Raw genomic sequence first — 13,772 nt, 5'->3', positions numbered from 1 at the left:
CCCCAAATTTGAAGCATAAACAATTCCCTCGAGCCGTGATGGCTCAGGGGATAGTGCATTCGCCTTCCAATGAGGTAAACCAGGTTCGAATTACGGCAATGTCTGGTCGATACGAATTCCACATCCAGCTTGCACCGACCACAGCGCTAACGTGACATATTCTCAGTGGTAGACGGTTCATGGGTTAGAGTCCCCTTGCCGTCAGGATAACCGTGAGAGGTTCTCGTGGTCTTCCTCTCAACGTAACGCAAATGCGGGTTGGTTCCATCAAAAAGTCCTCCACGAAAGCAAATTTCTCCCACTACTTGATCCAGGAGTTCCCTTGTCTTCTGGATTGGGTTCAAAATCAAAACTACGTAGTTGAACATTAGTATTCGTAAAGCCAAAAAATTGGGTCGGCTGTTCAACGACGGTTACAAAAAATAACAAATAAATAAATAAATAAAAAACAATTCCCTTAATAAATCATCGATTGCTTAATCGGAATCTTCACTGAATCTAAATTTCAAAAAAAGTTGTTTGAACAAATGCAATAAGACCCAGAATTTTATTTTATGGGGTTTAAATAATAACATGAGCTTTAAAAAAGCCCACCAACAATAATGAATGATAATAATGCCTACGAAAAACTTCAAAAAGAATATTAATAATAATATAAAAAGCTTAAGAAAAACAGAAAGGGATCAACTCGAAAGGTATCCCTTAACCACTCCGGGCAAATATTTACTTATTTATTTATTTTTTAAATTGCAAGTTTGAAATTTATTTGGCACCTTGGCTAATCTAGTTGGCGTCACAGATCAAGATACGGAAATCTCCCTTACAGAATTATGTAAAACCGATGTTTTTATTTTGTTTAAAGATAAAATGCTTAAATCCCATGTGTACAATCAAACATAAACATAATAAAATCAAACATAATACTTATAAATACCATATAATGATGGTAATTAAATCTCATACTATATATGCTAAATTACCTTCAGTAAAAAATCGAAAGTAGGCGTTGCCTTAAAAAGCAGCTTGAATCAAGAGTGCTTGTTTGTGCAAAATAAAACTTCATTACACTCCTCGCAATTATCATTCTATTGGTAAAAATTCGTATATGAGAATGATGGAGATGAGACAGACCCAGCATGAGCCCCACGTGGGTTCGGAATCTTTTACGAAAATAAAAGACAATTTTCTCGAGTGGGTTCGGACTCATGATAATATTTCCATAAACTTTTATACTACTTGTAAACAAACATTTGGTTCAGTTCTTGAATATAAAAAAAGTAAAATTTATTAGGTATAAGAAAAATCAGAGTTCTCGGTCAGGTTCGGAATCCCTTACGAAAAAAAAAGAAAATATTGTAGAGTGGGCTCGGACCTTCGAAAGCAAGATTGAACCCATCTGTAATGAGAGACCTTTTTCCTCGATTTCTTCTTTAAATGCCACTCATCCCCCCCCCCACAGCTCTGACATTTGGAACCGGGAATTTTCCAATCGGTCAGCAATTGAATTACACAGGTTTTGATTGAAAAATTGAAATCTAAGAAGGAGTTGTTTCCCTTCTTTTTTAAAGCGTGAGGAACGGAGATCCACCCTCCAACTCCACGGTCCCCGAAGAAGATCAAAATATTATTAATCTAAGGTTTCTAATTCATTGGCCCGTGCGTGTATGTAGAAGTTTGGCCTGACTCCCAGGAATGGTTCCTGAAATTTATCTTACTCTGATATCAGAACTTTTATAAGAATCGGCTTACTGAGAGCATTTCACATGAGAATTAACCTTATTCTAAAAATAATTTATAAATATTCAGATGTTTACTATTAAAAAGCCCGACTAATTAAAATCTTTTTCACCCCCAATTGTTAAACGAATTAACCTCACTGATTTATATTTGTATGCATTGGTGGCTATGAGCTGTGAAGAATTACTGATTTTTCAAGAAAACATAACTCCAACTTATTTTAATTTGATGGTGTGTGACAACGATCAGAAAATTATTCTGTCTGCTTTATAATCTTATTTTATCATAACTGGAATTCTTATCTGTTTTGAAGTTTCGTTTGTTTATCAATATATCGATTTTCAATGAATGTCTAATAAGAACGAAAGTCCTGATTCTAAATATTGTCTGTTAATATTCTCAATTCCATATAAATTTTATGCATATAAAAACAAATTTAAAGTATATTACAATTGTCACTTTTTTTAGATATATTGGAGAAATAAAGTGAATGGAATGTTACTGGAGATAAAGAATCACTTGAGTGCTTGTGTCAATTGCTGAAAACTAAGGGTAAAGAATTAGATGATCCAAATGTTGAAGGTTCAAAAGAAGGGGTAAGTGTTCTTTGTTTTCATTTTGATCTGTGCTTGTGATGTATCTACCACTATAAATATGTAATTCCAATTCACTAGTATATAAGACATGTTCACTTGATTCTAGAGAGGGGTATCTTTTCATAGATGAAAGTTGACATTGTCGATAGCTATCATCCCCGCAGTGCTTTTACTTGTAATAAAATTGCGAGGAAAAGTTTTCGCGTAAATAATACAAGTTTAAAATGACAGCTTATCTTCAATTCAAGTATTTTTTGTTTCTGTAAAAGCTTATTTAAACGCATACTTTCAGATTCATAGAACAATAAATCTTTATACAGATTAAAATCTTTAAGATTTTCTGATCCAATTTAGAGGGTTTTTTAATAATTAGTAGTGATTTTTAGATTTTAACAAAATTTTTGTTATGGTTTGCATAAGTATTAATTTGCTATGCGCCTTAGTTTTTTTTTTATTTCATTATTTGTGAGGATTTTATAAATATAGATTCTGTTTAGTTGCAAGTATGGAAAATTATTATAATATTACCACTATACACACAACATGTACATTCAACTCGGCTTCTAATAAATTTTAAAGAATTACTGCAGTACTTCTCTTCTGTAATCAATATAATTGTGACACGCCTTGCTAATAGTACTGAATTTCTATTTTATGTTTTTTTTAAAGTTTTTATAGTAAAATTCCATTTCTTTTTATTGATAATGCAAATTTTACGTCACTATATTGTGACCTTGAACTAAATTACCTTATTTGAAAATCCAGATTGTTGAAAGGCATATATATATGCAGTTGAATAACTTAACCATTATTATTAACCTTTCTGATGATCTTCTTAAAATAGTAATTATTTGTATTTTGGATGTTGCTATCTTATATTACTATATTTAAAATGATGCTAAAAATATTACATATTACAATTCAAAAATTTATCCTATTAAGTTAAATTACCAACAATGAGTTGAAATTGTTTGCTTAAATTTTTACCAAAATGAATTTTAAAAAATGGTGTGTTTGATTTTCATAATCTGTTATTGATGTAATATTTATTGTAATTAACCATATTTTATCTAACCATGTTTTCTCAAAATACTTTATTTTCTCTTATTTTGAACCCATATTTTGGCAATCTCTTTTTTTCAGATGGAAAGTTATTTTACACAAATGCAAGAGATGGTAGATAAACGTTTAACTAGCTCCAGGGTCCGTTTCATGTTGCAAGAAGTTATAGATTTAAAAGGGGTAGGTCATTAAATTCTTTATCAAATTATTACTATAAGTTTTGTTTTAGTTTAAAATTGAGTATTTAAATTTGTTTTTGTCTTTTAGAATGATTGAGTTCCTAGAAGAGATGTCAATAATCCTAAAACCATTGATCAAATTCACAAGGAAACTGAATGTAAAGCACATGGACAACAACAGAATCTACAGAACATGTCCTTCCCAGAAAAAGTAAAAAGTTTATTGAACTTGAGTTTCCCTTTTTTTAGGTATTCAAATAAATGCTGCAAAATTTTAGACGATGTTTTAAGTTCAGAAGTATACAATTATGAATTTTAATTAAAAAAGAAGTGTTACACTTGTAAAGGAGTGTTTAAGGTAAGTCATTTCGTTAAAATGAATAATGCGAGTAGTTCTCAAAAAAGACAGTAGCAGCATGAATTGATCGAGCAAAAACATCAACTCTTCTTCTTTAAGACATAAAACAAGATGTAAAATTTAAAATATGTAAAGATACAATTCTAGTAATGTAGAGTAAAATATATGATTTTGGATCATTCTTTATTGAATCTATTCACATCCCCCCTTTAAAAAGAAGCAGTCTAAAATTATTTTTCCGAATAATACTTTGCTGAACATTAGGCCAACCGAATATTGAGCAAAAAGGCCGAATGCTGTATATCCTGTGGTAGAATCGAAGCGACACGGCGAAATAGTAGCAGAACGTTACACAGTTCTTGCAGAATGATTTTTCTTTTGAAAAGAGAAAATAATTACTTTTCTTCAGAAGTTTACCCGTAATATTTGAATCATGCTTTCATGTTCCGATTGTATTTTTTGGTAGTTATTGATATTGATTTTCATATGGATTTAAAAAATCCCGATATAATTCAAACAATATGGAAAATTCGAATCGCGCATTTGAGTATATACTTTTTTAAGGCAATGATTCTATCGAATTTTGTGACCAGTGATTGCTCTTTAATTTTTACCACGGTTTTTAAATCCGATAGTTTTTATACAATATTATTTATTACAACAACCTAATCTCGAAACGAAACGCATATTTGTGGAATCCGATTAGCGTGATTTCGTTGTCAATCTTTTTTTTCGGCAATTACCATTATGAATTTCATGATTTTTAACTATTTTGTCTTACTGTGATGATTCTTTACAAAATGCAAGTAGAGAAATAATTTGCGCAACCCCCCCCCCTCCCCAACAAAATGCGAGAACATGACCCATAATATTAGAATAAAAATTTTTTACACATTCAATTAATAAAAATTATACAGTTTTTTTTAATTTTAAATATTCCTTTTATATATTCCTTTTAAATATTCCAGCGCTTTTATTACTTTAAATTAGTAACGCATGTGTTTGTTATTATTGAAAGTATCTTGTAGAAAGATGTTAGTGCTTGAGAGTTTTGTCGCAGATAGCTCGAAAATATTCTACCGCTGGGACTGTATAGTGACTAAATGTTCGTAACATCCTCTGAGACAACCATTTCCTTATAATAAAAAATATTTTGAATAAATTGCTAAATATTAACATTCTGAATAAATTTTCATTGTATGACGACATTTTGTGTAAGAAAACTATTTTTTGTAGATTGACTTCACTTATTTAGTTAGTTAATAGCTTTTGAAGTAAACTATATACTAATGCAATCACACTATTTCCAACAATACCTCTGCATTATACTAAAAAAATATTTTTTCAAAGATTTTCTTATATTGTGAAACTCTGTTTATTGTAGATTTTGCTGGGTTTTCAGGTGGTTTACTATACCTCGGTCAGACGTAAGTTTTCTGTTGTTGTTATTTATGCCACTTGCCAATACCAACAATGGAAAACCAAACGAATTACAGTCTTGTTTTTCAGCGGTGCCATCTATGGCCAAGAATAAGATTTCAGCTGTCACAGCCGTTTTTTTTTCAGGGAAGACCCATTCATACTCCATTCATTCATCCAAAGAGATACTGATTTGTTTTGGGGCCTTCGAGGATTTTGTGACCCTGAATGATTTAAGGTGCACCAGCCACACAAGATTCTTCAGCCAACAGGATTTGATCTTACGGACAAAAGCCAAACGTCTTTCCAACCAGGCTATCTTGCTTTGTTTTCCTTTATATTTTATTTTTTGCGCTTAAGTTAAATCAAATATTTAGAATGAATGCAGTCCATTAAGCTCAATAATTATAATTAAACAATGTAATTTATGCAGCTGAAATAGCATTTAATTGCATTCCTGTTATCACACATTAGATATCCAGGAATTAGTATAAAGGTCAGATCATACTTATTAAGGTTGTATTTTTATGATTAGCGAATTACAAGTAAATCACAATATTTTAAAACAGCTGTAAATCCTACTGTATTTTACAATATTGTCAGTTCTTTCTGTATAGATTAATGTCTTAATGACTCCAGAAATGCTTTGGGAAAAATTAAGTGGTTTGATTACAAGATAGGATCTAAGCAGGCAAATTATCTAATTTAGTTACCTGAGTCTACTCGTAATTATGCTCTTACTTTTCTACTAAATTCATACTGTGGATTTTATCTGTTTTATTTTTTTTAACTTATTAAATATTTTTGTTGGTTTCAGTTTATTCTATCAAAGCTTTGATTAAGATTAATAATTTTGTTATACTGAGATTAAATTAGAATTATTGCATTAGATGAATCAAAAACTCACCTTACTAATGAAAATATGTGTTGCTGCTCTGTTTGTAAGTTCTAATATTCAATTAACAGATTCTGTTATAAATTTCTCTCCTTCCTTATCATTCATGTTGATTACAACTTCTCTGTGTTCGATCACATTTTTAAAAATTAATACACAAGTTAAGTCATACTTATAAGTTCATTAAACCTTCATCCTAAAAGAATATATAACAGCTTTTTGTAATACAAATAATGGTAATAATTTTTTTACATTATTAATAGGAAAAAAGAGGAACTTAGAAGAAGTGTCCAAGGAATCCTTAATAAACTCACACCACGGAAGTTTGAAACTCTATTGACTCAAATCTTAACATCGACACTAAAGAAAAACTGTGCGAAGTCATTGATTTAATATTTGAGGCAGCTGTGGCCGAGCCAAACTCCATCAGTGTCCCCTATGCAAACATGTGCAAGCATTTGGCATTGGTAAGTCAACTAATTTTAAATAAAATGATTGTAAAATGTGTTGAGGTGTATATTAATTTATCTGTTTTTTAAATAGATTAAAGTGCCCACTAAGAATAAGGACTATGTGAATTTCCGTAAAGTTCTCTTAACAAAGTGCCAGAAAGAATTCGAAGAGGATAGGAGTGATAAATTGAAGTACGAAAAGGTTAAAGCTCTGGAAGAAGCTGCTCCAGTGAGTTAAATTATTGTAATAAGCTAGAAAAACTGTCTTACCCAAGCAGTGGCGGATATTTTTAAGTAGTTTGCAATTAATATCTATGCTCATTTAAAATTTGTTCGGTTGCAGGAAGAAAAGAAAGAATTAGAGCAGGAAATGTATGATGAAGATAAAATGAGATATAGGCAGCTTCGCAATACAAGGTGATTATTTTATGCACTGAAAAAGTTATAACTTATATATTTAGTGTATATTAAAATAGCCTTAAAAAATAACATATAAATCTGTAATAACTAAAACTATATATAACATTATTTTACATCTTACTAATTGCTGAAAATAAGAACAAATATTTGTGTTATGTTGTTTAAAAGATTCTATTCTTTTTTTTTAATATTTGAATTACCATGACTGAAATGTTAAATTTAAATTGACTTATAGTGCTAAGAGAGTAACAAGAGGTTTCAATAATGTAGTTTTTTTTTCTTATTGCAAATTTGATGATAACATAGTAAAATATTAAGATAATTTAAATTATTATCTAGTTTTCAGCTATAAATTTTAAATAGCTATTAAGTAAAATATAGATCGAAGGCTGATATTGTGCTGTAAAGTCTCGATAATTCAGGGTGGACGTCACCGAGCTTACCTCGCACTTTCGAAAACTTAAAATTTAAGAAATATTTAAATAAATGGAAATAAAGCAACTTTTGAATTTCAGTATTGAAGTGAACGATATATTTCAAAAAAATTTACTTTAGATGATCAGAGTACTTTTACTACATCACACCAAATTACAATATTCATTATATTACTGCATCAGGTTCATTGTGTTTAAAAATAATTGTCTAATGTTTCGTTTAAAAACATCGTTCATATGTTTCAGTGTTTATTAAACAAATTTGTTTTTCAAGATTCAGTTATTAGTCATCATTCCAAGAGTTGTTTGTGCGTTGGTCATTGTTTGGGAGCAAAACTTATTTAGCTCAGATTTATTTGAAACTCGAACAATCGAGACTTCTGTAATTGCAAATTTGTCTTGTTTTTTAAGGAAAATCATATTTTTTATGCTTTTCGAACACCTGAAAAATTGACAAATTTTAAATTATTTTGCAGTTTATTGAAAACAGTATAATTATTTATTATTTATAGTTTTGTGACTAAAAGAAAACTTTATTTCCTACTTTTACTTTTGCAGAATTTTATTTCCTAAAGCAATTTGTCATAAAAATTTTTGAAAGAGAAATACTTCATATAAAAATGGATATAAAGGAAACATTCAGATGTTAAATATTAAGAAAAATTTATATAGTTCTTTTTCATCTTATGATTTTTTTTATCTGAAACCTAGCTGATTTTTAGTTATGTATATCGGTGTATCTAAATTATATTAAGCAAACACAGATTTCACATAAGAATTAACCATATGCTAAAAGTAATTTATGTTTCTTATAAGTATTCAGATTTTTGTATATTAAAAAACCCTCACCCGCCATTGTTTAGTGAATCACCTCACTAATTATTATTTGTATGCATTGGTGGCTATGAGCTATGAAGAATTATTAATTTTACTAGAAAACATAATGATAATTTATTTTAATTAAAAGATATTTAAGGACAAACAAAAATATTTATCGGTCTGCTTTTATTTTTATTATGATAGTTTATCATAATGGCATTCTCATCAGTTTTGAAGTTTTGTTTGTTAATCAGTATATCTATTTTCAATAAAAGACAAGCAAGATCAAAAGTTCTTGTTTTAAATATTGACTGTTAATTTTTTCAATTCTATATAGCTTTTATGTATATAAAAACAAATTTAAAGTACATTACAATTGTCTTTCTTTTCTTTATAGATTTATTGGTGAACACCTTCGCCTTGGAATGATAACCGAACCTATCATGCATGAATGTATAAAGAGGCTCATCTCCCAAGGAGATGAAGTATCACTTGAGTGTTTGTGTCAATTGCTGAAAACGATAGGTAAAGAATTAGATGATCGAAAAGTTAAAGGTTAAAAAAAAGTGTAAATGTTCTTTGTTTTAATTTTGATCTGTGCTTTTACTTGTAATAAAATGTGAGAAAAAGTATAATATAAGTAAATGCAAATAATATAATAGTAATAAAGTAATTGTAAATAATATAAGTTTAAAAAGACAACTTATCTTCAAGTTAAAAAAAGTTTTTTTTGTTGAAAAAGCTTATTAAACACATTACTTTCTGATTCATAGAACAATAGACCTTTATACAGATTAGTTCTTGTCGATTCTGTATTCTTTGTCGAAAAAGTGTATGCATTGGTGTTATCTGATTTAAATGTGGAAAATATTAAAAAAAACTTAGATATGAGGAAGTAACTAGTAAGTCAGAATGAGATCTATCAAAACCACTTGAGATTGCCTAATCCTATTTGGAGGGTTTCTTATAATTAGTAGGGATTTATTGGATTTTAACTTCCTCGTTATCATTTACTTAAGTATTAATTTGCAATACGTATAATGCTTTTTTATTATTCATTATTTGTGAGGATTTCATAAATATAAGTTCTATATCGTTGCAATTATGAAAAATTATTATAATATGAATTGCAACACAATATGCACATTCAAGTTTGCTTAAAATAAATTTTAAAGAATAATCGCCATGCTTTTCTACTGTAATCAATGCTATTGTGACATACCTTTCTAATAGTACCGAATTTCATATTGCATGTTTTTTAAGTTTCATGGTAATTTTCAGTTACTTTTTATTGATAACAAAAAATTTTGCTTCATAATATTGTTGCCTTGAATATGCTGGCAGAGTTCAGTGCGTTGTGGAAAATGTTTAGTAAGCATAATGAAAAAGTCATCTTTTAACTAATCAGAAATTTTATTAAGTAAGAAAAATCATAACTTAACTTAACCCTACAGTGCATTATGTAGACATTTGGCTACACATCTTCTTTCCCCCATAGAAGCTTCAATAAATGTTTCCAAACAGCAACATTATGCAGCAATCATGAGATAAAGCTCAGTTCTTTTCATGAACTCTAAAATTCACCAATAGATGGCAGTACCCGTTCCATTTTGAGTAATTTGTCTACAGCTACCGATATACAAGTTGGAAGCTGAGAACGTCCTACTAAACTGTGAAAATTACATAAAATAGCAGTTTTCTTTGAATTTAAAATTTATTTTTTTGAAAGACCTGCTTTTATTTACATTTTTAATGCATTTTGGTTCACTTTGATTTTATAATTAATTATGCAGTTAGCTATGTTCATTAGTAGCCGTTTGGCAACACCATGCAGACACAAACAAAAATAAACACATTGTTTATGATTTTCACATGTGTTATCATTTATGATTTTCACATTATGTTATGAAAGTATTTTTGCTATATGGTGGGAGTTTAAATTACCTAATTTCTGTTCATTAAAATCTTTTAAGTGTCTTAAATTATGGATAAAGTTTATTTTACTGATGTTGATGGAAAAAAGAAAATATTGACAAAGGAAATTTGGAATGCACTGTCGAGTGGTAGTGAAGAGTTTGATGATAGTGATTTGGATCCCACAATAGACCCTAATATTCTCTTTAAGAACTTGGATAACTTTGATATTTCTGATGAAGAACTATCTTGTACAACTTCTAGTGGAAATGTGGAAGTTGAACTGGCTTCAACTGAACAGATGTCGTCTACTCTTTCAGCCGCGAGTACTTCAATTATAAGTGAGCAAAACACTTCATTATCAAAATCAAAAGAACATGGCTCAAGAATTGAAAAAAAGAAAAGACTGAAGCTTCTTTGGAAACGCAAAGTTACTTCTATTCATGAGCCATCCATTCTTTTTTCTGGAAACAGTTCTCTTCCTCAACACATTTTAAATTTAAAAACTCCATATGAATTCTTTTCATATTTTTTCTCTCCAGAATTAATTGATTTCATAGCTTGTCAAAGTGTTTTGTATAGTGTGCAAATGGATCCTGCAAAACCTTCCAATATATCATCTTCAGACATTAGAAAATATTTAGGAATCTGTGTCATGAGTAGTGTTGCAAGTCTAAAAAATATTAGATTGTATTGGCATCCTGTTGTAGGAATACCACTTGTGCAAAACACAATGACACTTAATTGCTTTGAAAATATCCGCAGATATCTTCACTTGAATGACAATAAGGCCATGTCAGAAGGAGAAAATGACAAACTGCACAAACTGAGACCCATAATTACGCATTTACAAAATTCCTTTCTTTCTATTCCAATGGAGGAGAGTTTATGTGTTGATGAACAAATTTGTGCAACTAAAGCCCGACATCACTTAAAGCAATACATGCCAGCTAAACCACATAAATATGGTTATAAGTTGTTTGTTTTAAGCGGCATATCAGGTTTTGCCTATAATTTTGAAATTTATTCTGGTCAGGAAAACACTGATATCAATCGTCAACCTGAGGAGGCTGATTTAGGAGCAAGTAGCAACGTAGTAATAAGATTGACTCGTTCAGTCCCCGAAAATGTCAATCATAAACTATATTTTGATAATTACTACACATCAGTTTTACTGTTGAAAGCTTTAAAATCAAAAGGTATATTGTCTTTGGGAACTGTAAGAAGAAATCGTGTCCCTGATTGCAAGTTACCGTCTGATGCGGAATTAAAAAAAGAACCCCGAGGAAGCATCATTGAGTATGTAGCAAATTTTGAAGGTTGTGAACTTTCGAATGTTTCCTGGAAAGACAATAAAAGTGTTATGATGCTGTCCACATTTGCAGGTACTAATCCTGTGAGCGAAGTTAAGCGTTTTGATAGAAATGAAAAATGTCATAAAAAAGTTACATGTCCTTATGTTATAACCACTTATAATAAACACATGGGGGGAGTAGATCTCTTAGATAGCTTAATTGGAAGGTATAAAATAATTATGAGAAGTAAAAAGTGGTATTTTCGTATATTTTATCATTTAATTGATCTTGCTGTCATAAATGCTTGGATATTATCTAAGCGTGTAAAGGAGCAAATTGGAAGTACAGATAAGGAAATGAAGCTGATACAGTTTAGACTAGATTTGGCTGAATCCTTGTGCTGTTATGGTTCAACTCGAACAACAAAACGTGGTCGTCCCTCAAATGGAGGGGAGAAAGAACCGCCGTCAAAAAAAAAAGCTTCTACAAGAAACCCAACAGTAACTGTTCGATCTGATAAAATTGACCATTGGCCAGAGCACAATGAAAGTAAACAGCGTTGTAAAATGTCATCCTGCAAAGGTTTTACTAGAATTAAATGCTCTAAATGTAATGTTAATTTATGCTTAAATAAGAACAACAATTGTTTTAAAAATTATCACCTATAAATAATAAATTTGAAGAAGTGCTTTTTCTTTCATTTCTATGGTTGTCTTGGTTGTAGCAATAAAATTTTTTGTTTTAATTATGTGATAATTTTTATGTTGTATTTTTCATTCTAAGCTAAAAATTTGAATTATATTACAAATATAACAATGCTAGCTTATTGTACAACATTATATATATATATATATATAAATATATATAAATATATATATATATATTTATATATGTATATATATTTATATATATATATATTTATATATATATATTTATATATATATATATATATATATATATTTATATATATATATTTATATATATATTTATTTATATATATATATATATATTTATTTATATTTATTTATATATTTATTTATATATATTTATTTATATATATATATATATATTAGAAAGGTAAATAATAGGTGCAAAACAAGGTGTTTCTGCATGGTGTAGCCATTTGGCACTACTTTGTTTTTTATCAAAAAAACATACTAAAATATAAAATTTTTTTTTTTAAATAATTTTTCATTGACTTACACTGCTCTAAGAAGGAAATAAATTTTTTTCAGGTAAAAATAAAAAATCATGCATTGTAGGGTTAAACATCATAAAAGAAAAACTATCCTCTCCATAACATGAGGTAACGAATTCAATACATACAGTCATGAAAATCAAAAGAAACAAAACTCCAAATCCAATCTTGATTTGTTATATATATACAAAATAACAGTTGCATAATGAGGGTACTTACACAATCAAAATTAATATTATGCAAATTCGGTCTTTAAATTATTTTTAAATGTTCGAACTCCCTCTTTTAGAGGTTTTTCGAACTCGTGATCTCTGACTCTTACTCGAACCTTGTTCATTGAAATTCATAGTCTAACAGAATCAAAGTATAGTATTTAAAAACTGAGATAAATGAAAGGTGATATTACTAGAGATAGCTGAGTGTTGCATTTTTAAAAGAAAACTTATTTTTTGTTTTTTAAAACGCTCGTGTTTTTTTCATAAGGTGTTTGCAAAGTGCGATTTTTGTTATAAATCTCGCAAAAAGTGTGGTTTTTTCAATGTTTTATGCAGAATTTTCTTAAATCATTTGACCTTAATCCATTTCACCATATTGTCATCTGCATTGCACGAAAGCTCTACTCATTTTACATGTTGACTGAATTACTCGCAGGTCCACGCCGCATACTCATGATGCTGGATTAGGAAGTACTTTTCGCAATCACATAAAACCTACTGCATTTTGTAAGAGACTTTTGATTGCAGGCTTTTTCTGCGCTCTCGAATGGAATCAAAAATCGTTGAAATTTTTGTCTATCATGTGAGTCAACCAAACATTATGAATTTTTAACCTTAGTTCCTTGCCAAGAACTAGTTAATATACGTAGATAATGCTAACTCTTGGAAATTATTTTTTCATTTTGTTTATTTTTTGCATGCCTAAGAACTTTCGGCAAAAGAAATTTTTTTTTCTAATTCAGATTTTTTTTAAGTACTAAAAATATTTTTTGGTTGTT

General features: G+C 29.3%; 1 pseudogene across 1 annotated transcript in view; it reads left to right on the top strand.

Moving 5' to 3' along the window:
* Positions 1-13,772, top strand: part of LOC107441318 (eukaryotic translation initiation factor 4 gamma 3-like) — a 32,872-nt pseudogene that overhangs the window by 18,173 nt on the left and 927 nt on the right. The window contains exons 3-9 of the transcript XR_015433347.1: positions 2,206-2,333; positions 3,477-3,575; positions 3,663-3,785; positions 6,510-6,713; positions 6,790-6,927; positions 7,042-7,115; positions 8,769-8,926. The product of XR_015433347.1 is annotated as a eukaryotic translation initiation factor 4 gamma 3-like (transcript). The remainder of the gene's footprint in view (positions 1-2,205; positions 2,334-3,476; positions 3,576-3,662; positions 3,786-6,509; positions 6,714-6,789; positions 6,928-7,041; positions 7,116-8,768; positions 8,927-13,772) is intronic.

The sequence above is a fragment of the Parasteatoda tepidariorum genome, chromosome 4 (genome assembly GCF_982258835.1).
Source record: "Parasteatoda tepidariorum strain Cologne lab strain chromosome 4, Ptep-v5.0, whole genome shotgun sequence".
Classification (NCBI taxonomy): domain Eukaryota; kingdom Metazoa; phylum Arthropoda; class Arachnida; order Araneae; family Theridiidae; genus Parasteatoda; species Parasteatoda tepidariorum.
The sequence above is the reverse complement of the archived record's forward strand: the minus strand, read 5'-3'. Positions and strand labels throughout refer to the sequence as shown.